Here is an 8,135-nt window from a genome sequence, read left to right on the forward strand (position 1 = left end):
TGCATGCTGCAGTGTGACATAGACAGGATGCAGAGCTGGGCTGAGAAATGGCAGATGGAGTTCAACCTGGATAAATGCAAAGTGATGCATTTTGGAAGGTCGAACTCAAATGCTAAAGAGAGGATTAAAGACAGGATTCTTGGCGGTGTGGAGGAACAGAGGGATCTGGGTGTGCAGGTACATAGATCCCTCAAAGTTACCACCCAAGTGGATAGGGTTGTTAAGAAAGCATATGGTGTTTTGGTTTTCATTAACAGGGGGATCAAGTTTAAGAGCCACAAGGTTTTGCTGCAGCTGTACAAGTCCCTGGTGAGACCACACTTGGAATATTGTGTCCAGTTCTGGTCACCCTACTATAGGAAAGATACAGAGGCTTTGGAGAGGGTGCAAAGAAGATTTACCAGGATGCTGCCTGGACAGGAGGACTTACCTTATGAAGAAAGGTTGAATAAACTCGGACTTTTCTCTCTGGAGAGAAGGGGGAAGAGAGGAGACCTGATTGAGGTATACAAGATAATGAGTAGAATAGAGACTTTTCCCGAGGGCAGGATTGACTGGTACGAAGAGTCACAGTTTGAAAATATTAGGAGGAAGGTATAAAGGAGGTAGGTTCTTTACACAGAGTTGTGAATGCATGGAATGCGTTGCCAGCTGTGGTGGTAGAAGCAGAGTCATTAGGGACATTTAAGCGACTGCTGGACATGCACATGGATAGCAGTAAGTTGATGGATGCATAGGTTAAGTTAGTATATTTTATATTAGGATTAACCCTTGACACAACATCGTGGGCCAAAGGGCCTGTTCTGAGCTGTACTTTTCTATGTTCTATGTTCTATCTTTCACAGCCTTCTAATTCGCCAGTGGTTCTTACTCGAAGTAGCAGATGGGGACTATCAGAGTCACAGCTAGTGGGGAAAGGATGGAACATTAGGTTCTTGAACATGATTGGCATATTGGCATATGCTTTTTGACTGGAGTCACAGGGAAGAAGGAACTTCTGTTGTTAGTGTAGAGCATTTTCAACTGTAGAATGAAGGCAAAAGACATATGTAAGTGTCTTCCCTTGCATATGGTGCTAAAGCATGATCTGGCTGACAGAGATTACCTGACAACTAACTCGCATCGACCCGGGATGGAACTAGAAATCTTCCTGCCCTACTAGTACCATACAATGCACTCACCCATGGTCCCTTTGGAGTGAGCTCATGCTATATGATGAACTCTAAACACCCAATCCATTGTAAACTTTGAACAGGCCTAGTGGAGATGGGATGTTTCCATCTATAGTTTTATATAATATCCAAGAGAGTGATGACAAAATACAAGATGCTTAGGATCAGGAAATTGGAAACTTCTAAAGTTTTAGAGGGCATCAGAAGAGTCACAGCTGTAAATGGGTAGAGACTGGACAAAGGGACAAAATTTGAGTCAAGGTAGGAAGAAATAAGTTCAGTGGGCAAGCATAAAGCCAATGGGTTTTATATATAAATTTGGGGAATTTGGCAGAAGCAGCAGTTGGAGATTCTGAGATGGAAGATCATAGGAGGAGAATTTAAATCGACAAATATCCCACTGGCATTTCTCAATAAGAGGATCTCAAAAGAGTATGAGACTAGAATGAGGCGTCTAAGTGGAGGCGGATTACAGGAGGTGATGAAAAGGGTTGTTTAACAGGGCAGAGGATCGCTGGCCAAAGAAGAATACATTGAGTATTCTTGTACTCCATGTACAAGAATGGAAGAAAAGACCAGCATCATACCAAGCCTGAAATTTATTAAGCTGGGACATAATGGAATAAAGACAAATCCTTTGCTAAAGACTAATCATTCACAAAGAGAAGGGTGGCATCATAAATACATAGCAAGAGTGAGATTAGAAGAACAATGTCACAAATGCACATTAAAATACTTCTTAAACGTTATGAGAGTTTTTGCATTGATCATCCTTACAGGCAGTGAGTTCCACATTCCCACCATCCTCTGGGTGAAAAGATTTTACTCACATCTTTCAACTTTCTGCCCCTTCCCTTAAACCTATGCCCCAATCATTGATTCCTCCGTCAAGAGGAAAAGTTTCTTTCTGTCTACCCATCTACGCTGCTCTTGATTTATACATCTCACGTGTTTACATACAAAAAACACAGGTGAAGCTCACCAAGTCTGACTGTTATTCCTCAACTGAATCTAGAGTAGGTCAAAGGTCTGTATCATGTATATATGTATATGTGTATCTCTATATCTAGACAGATAGATTGATATAAAAATTGTTCACATTACTGGGCATACACTGTAATTGAATCTTGAGCTCTAGACTGAATCATCTTGATGTAGCAGCAATGTGAAAGGTCAGGCAATCACCTGCAGCAATGTAGATCAAATATTAAGTGCTAAAACAGTCTATGGATAAATCACCTTAGCAGATTTGACTCTGTAGCTCTTTCTCGAACAATTACAGAAATCCAGTCATTTCCATAATGCATTTTATGTAGCCTTTTGTTGCTTTACACCAGAGTTTTTAAACCTGTCCCTATACTGTTTGTAAAACAATTAAGCCCTGGCTCCAAATTGTCTGTCACACAGCCATCACTAATACAAATGTGGCAACTCTCTACCGTCACTACAGTATTCAGCTGTGCTTTGATTAACACATCTTTAGATTATGCAATATTTCCAGTATTGCTTATGAGTAATTAGCTGGAGGTGAGATGTAGCATAGGGAGGAAAATGGAGAATGGGACAGTGACACAGTCTTGTTTGAGCCCAACTTTCACTGAGATAGGGTCTGTGGTGGCTCTGTTGATGAAAGATTTCAGCTTGCATGTCAAAATGGACTATGAGAAGTGTAGTGATGTATTTCTGAGGGCAGTTCAATTTGAGGAAGGTATTCTAAAATACTTCACAGCTAACAGAGTTCAAAGGTATCTGTGAGGTTTAAAATGGTCATATACAGCAACTGGTGCTGTTTCTTTAATTTGTCATGCAGTGAAAATCATATCTATGGGCTTTTAGATGGGTGAAAACTCACTTTGGCTTTGGGAGGCAGTTAAGGAGGAGGCAGTTAAGGAGGAACTTGCAGTGATCTTCCTATGGCAAGGTTAAAAATAACACAACACCAGGTTAAGTGGCAGACAGTAGGAGACTCCTCTGTATTGCTGCAATCGGACCTGTCTCCCTGCTCAAACATAATCATGATCACAACGTCCCTAAGATTCTCAATATATGCTCCTTCTTCCTAGATGAGAGACATGGAGGTTGTGCCACCATGCCAAGAGTGTATCTCTGCTGTTTCAGAATTGTAGCAAGGCTTCCAACTGCTCTGAAAACCTTGGTGTTTTTCAATTTTTGAATTGCTTCTATTGACATTATTAACGATACCACTTAAGGTTGTGTCATTAACAAATTTGAATATGTGGCTTTCTATCCCATCACCTGTAAAAATAGTTGTTGTTCAAATATGATGGAAGCACAAAATTCATGCAAACATTTCAGAGGATCAAGGAGTAAAGAGCCACAAGTGATAGAGTAATTAGAGAATTTTAATGGCATTGTCGATAAATCCTCCCTTGCTTAGAATGTGATGTTTTCTGTGTTGGGAAGGCAGCTATTTACCTACTGCATGTATGTTTGTGCACATTACCTTTTGTTTTGTTTTTTGTAACAGGTAGCATCTTGTTTTAAGCCAGTAAACCCTCCAAAATTAATGAGATTATAGTCATTTAAAATAAACAGTCATTAAAATACTTTGTGGGTCTAAAGAGGTATACTAAACATAAAACCTACATGATTTCCTCAAATCCTTTTGGGAAATGGAGTCATGTAAAAACATAGTGCAAGTTGTGAGTTTTAATTTAATGAAAGTACTTCAGTTTTTGACAGAACCACTTATGCAAGTATGTATTTCGGTATTTTCTATTTTGGTAAGGCAATCTCCTGAAATGCAGGAACTCTGTTGACAATCAATATAAACTGTCCTATTTACTATAGATTCACCGAAAAATGTGTTTCTTAAAAATAAAATAAAGTTTTCTACAGAACGGACGAACTGAGCCTAACTGTTGAGTGACAGAGAGAAGGGAGAGAAGAAAATAAAGCAAAAACTGGAAGAAGGAGAAAGCGCAAAGAGAAAGAAAATAATATTTTAATCTTGTTTTTCAAAGCACTGCAATTTTATTGTGATGTCTGGATTACAAGCATATACCTAATACACAGCTTCTGACTTTCTACACCAAGTCTTAAGAATACATTGTACAATAATTGAAAAAATGCAATGTCTCCATTTATCTTCTGCAAATATTTCTTTGCAGCTATTTCTTTTAAAACTATTTTAAGCCTGTATTAATCCCTTGTAATCAATGTAGACTCAACATTTTGATACCTTTTATTTGATCAGCTCTTATGTTGGTGCAATAAAAGTTCCAAATATTTTGTCTGTCCTCAAGGTTATGTGAAGTCGTGTGGTAGCCATCTGGGAGACTCACACTCTTGCTTCCAAGTTAGCTCTGATACATAGAAACTAATGATACAGCTTTGAATAATTTTTGCATTTTGTTTTTCTAAAATTTTCCTGATTACAAACAAGAAAAGATTAGCAGCTACGTAAGACCTTACCACATCTGTCAAAAGTGTTTCGAGTAGTACTTTGGAGCATAGTAGTTATTGTTATATTGGCAAATGTGACATTCATTTCATGCACAAGAAGTTTTCACAAACATTAATGATCCAATGCAAACAGCGAGGACATAACTTCCATCAATCTCTATCTCAATTCCACGGGAGCGGGAGCCACAATGGTTAGCTTGGAGAGTTTAGTACTGCAGTCATATTCTGCATTTTCATGGAAAACACTGAATAGATTGAACTCAGGTAAGCAAATCAAACAAATCTGTTTAATCAATGTCACTGAGGCTTAACAACTCAACCCAGTACAATTAGAAATGTTTGGAAATGCACTGAGTTTCTTGACGGCTAGTTATCTCCAAGTTGAAATTCATTCTGTTTACCATCGGACCCCACTTTCAATGAGGAGATGGCTTGTTTTGTAGAATGGTTTCAGTCGCAACAACAGTCCTTCACATAGTTTTTCAAAATATAAATTTATTCATAAATTTCCAATGTATATTGCAATAGCAGTTCAAATTTAACATTACCTAACATGCAATACAGTTTAATTTCTTTCAATACAGTCCATGATCCTCTGAGGTGCCTCACTACATTTCTAATTAGAATATTCATAATTTACATTTACATTTTATGACAGACATTCTTTGTTGCATACAGTTTTCCACAGGTTCCAGCTTCTCGGTGATAAATAAGGCTTTCTGGCAGCTGCACCGCTGCACCCGTGCCTTAGTGCACCGCTCAGGACACAGCAAGACCATTCCAAGGTCTAGCTCTGTGACACTTGATTCTGGACAGCTCTTTTTATTGGGAGGCCAGCATGTTTCTGGCAGTCCAAGGAGCATCTTTCACTGGATCGATAAGTCTTCGACATGCAATCATAGGCACAGCATTCTGCTAAGCAAGGGCCTGGCCTCACTTCATCCCAACACGATCTCACTAAGGTAAGACTAGGTCAAAGCAGGAGCTTTGAAATACCTGCACAGAGACCAGTATCCCATTACCAAGTCACCCTTTATTTACTTGTGCACAATACACTGGCTGTGGCACTGAGGCAATTCTAAATCCCCTGATTATTTTGGTCAGCCAGGGCATTCACGATTGGCCCAGGTTAACAACCCCTATCAAGCTAGCTTTGACAAAGGGTCAGTTAGACTCGAAACATCAGCTCTTTTCTATCCTTACAGATGCTGCCAGACCAGCTGAGATTTTCCAGCATTTTCTCTTTTGGTTTCAGATTCCAGCATCTGCAGTAATTTGCTTTTATCCAGTGTTTAACCCCAATCAAGGATCTCGTTGTAAATGTGATCTACCTGGGTGAAGTGTGGGCGGTACAGTGGCTCAGTGGTTAGCACTGCTGCTTCACAGCGCCAGAGACCTGGGTTTGATTCCCGCCTCAGGCAACTGTTTGTGTGGAGTTTGCACATTCTCCCCGTGTCTGCATGGCATTCCTCCCACGGTCCAGGGATGTGCAGGTTAGGTGAGTTGGCCATGCTAAATTGCCCGTAGTGTTAGGTGAAGGGGTAAATGTGGGGGAATGGGTCTGGGTGGGTTGGTCTTCAGAGGTCAGTGTGGACTTGTTGGGCCGAAGGGCCTGTTTCCACACTGTAAGTAATCTAATCTAAATCACCACTTCCTTCAACACTAAACCAATGAATATTAATTAATCAACCAGGCTGGGAGCTGTCTAATTTTGTTTTAGTTCCTTGGAGCTCTCATCTTTTCTTCAAAATATCTTTGTCCGTTTTAGATAAAGTTCTACGAGTACCACCTCTGCCAAATGGCTATGCTTTGCACTGGTAGCCTGTTCAAATGGGAAGGGTGCTGTATTGAGCACATCCATTTCTCTCCCCATCTATCAACATATGTTGTCCAGACACCATATCGGAATAATCGGAATAACGAACTGGACATGCCAAGGAGCAGCTTAACTACCAGAGCCAATGTGGTAGAGTCCAAGTATTTCTGATGCATCAGTCACCAAATCTACACAACACAGTACCACAACCGAACACAGACACTTGACTTGTATTATTCGTCTACAACAATTTGTATTTATCCAGCACCTTAGACATTGTAAAATATCCAAGATGTTTCCCAGGAGTGTTATTACAGTAAATATGACACTGATAATGACAAGGATCATATCATTTATCCACTGAACTGCTACCAAAGGAGTCCCTATTGACTGTCAATGATGCAAAATGGCAGAAAGGAAAGCAAAATACTCTGGGTGCCAGGCCTGAAAATGAAGGGTTGGATTTTACACACACATCGCTGATGGAGGGTGTTTGTTCAATCCAGCAGGTGGCCTGTCCACTGGTTACTCATCCCCCCTTGCCCAAAGTGCTGGGAATGGTATTGGGACAACCATCTGCCAATGCACCTCTTGAGGTCCTTAAGAGTGCAATTAATTCTCACTTAAGGGCTTCATTGTGCTGCCACCAGCTCACCTCCCATGACACCCCTCCCCATCCCTCTCCAGGGCCTGGAAGCTCAGCATCCATGGAGATGCCCAAACACTCACCTAAATTCTGATCTAATGTCAGACATCTCTGTCCCAAATACTGCAGACCTGCAGGCCCTGAGCCAGGGGGTCTTGTTTCTCAGGTGTGAAAACCAATCTTTTGGCCTACTAATGGCCAATTACTCTTTAAAGGCAGCATATAGTTCCCTTGACAGGCTGTACCCCCACTGACTTTAGTGCCCAAAGTTGGGGAGAGGAGAGGGATTTGAGGGAATTCTGTACCTCATACAATTCAGGCCAAGAACAGAAAATGCTGGTAATACACAGCAGGTCTGGCAGCATCTCTAAAGAAGGAGTGTTGATATTTCAATCTATAATTTTGCATCAGATGTGATATTTATAGTACACCAGTAATATTTTACCTCAGAATCCAGGCAATTGGCAGCTGTAAGTGGCTTCTGTGTTGACAACCATTCAACCTAAGGGTAGCAAACTCAAAATACTTTAAGTAGCTGGGTCTACTAGTTTGTTGTGTCCATGAGGGAGGTGAATTCAGCAATACGCCAATCACAGGTGCATATCTACTAGAACTAGAAGACAAAATTCAGTATTAAAACAGCTTTGTATTTTTTTCTCTGAGGTATATATGCATTGAGCCATATGTATGCTTTTACTGTGAATGCTGTAATTGCTTCAAGCATTTTGTAGTGACAATTCTTTACATATAAGGAATGCATATGCCCCTTCAAGTATTATGCATGGATCATGAACTGTACACAATAGGTATGAATAGGACATGGGGCTGGCCCATTGGAATTCACTGCTTTACTTGGATTAGAAATGCACTTACTTGAATTGAATGTACTGGTAAATTCATCATTCTGAGAGAGACTTTCATCTCACTTGCATGCCCCCAGGGTAACCTGGGAAGTGATCTTCAATGTCACCAGCCAGGACGACTTCCATTGAGGTGTGTCTGTGGCCAATCTCTGGTGACAATGCTGGTTTAATTGTTCTGAATATTCTTTACTGTCGATTGAACACATTGACAA

This window comes from Chiloscyllium punctatum, chromosome 1 (genome assembly GCF_047496795.1).
Source record: "Chiloscyllium punctatum isolate Juve2018m chromosome 1, sChiPun1.3, whole genome shotgun sequence".
Taxonomy (NCBI): Eukaryota; Metazoa; Chordata; class Chondrichthyes; order Orectolobiformes; family Hemiscylliidae; genus Chiloscyllium; species Chiloscyllium punctatum.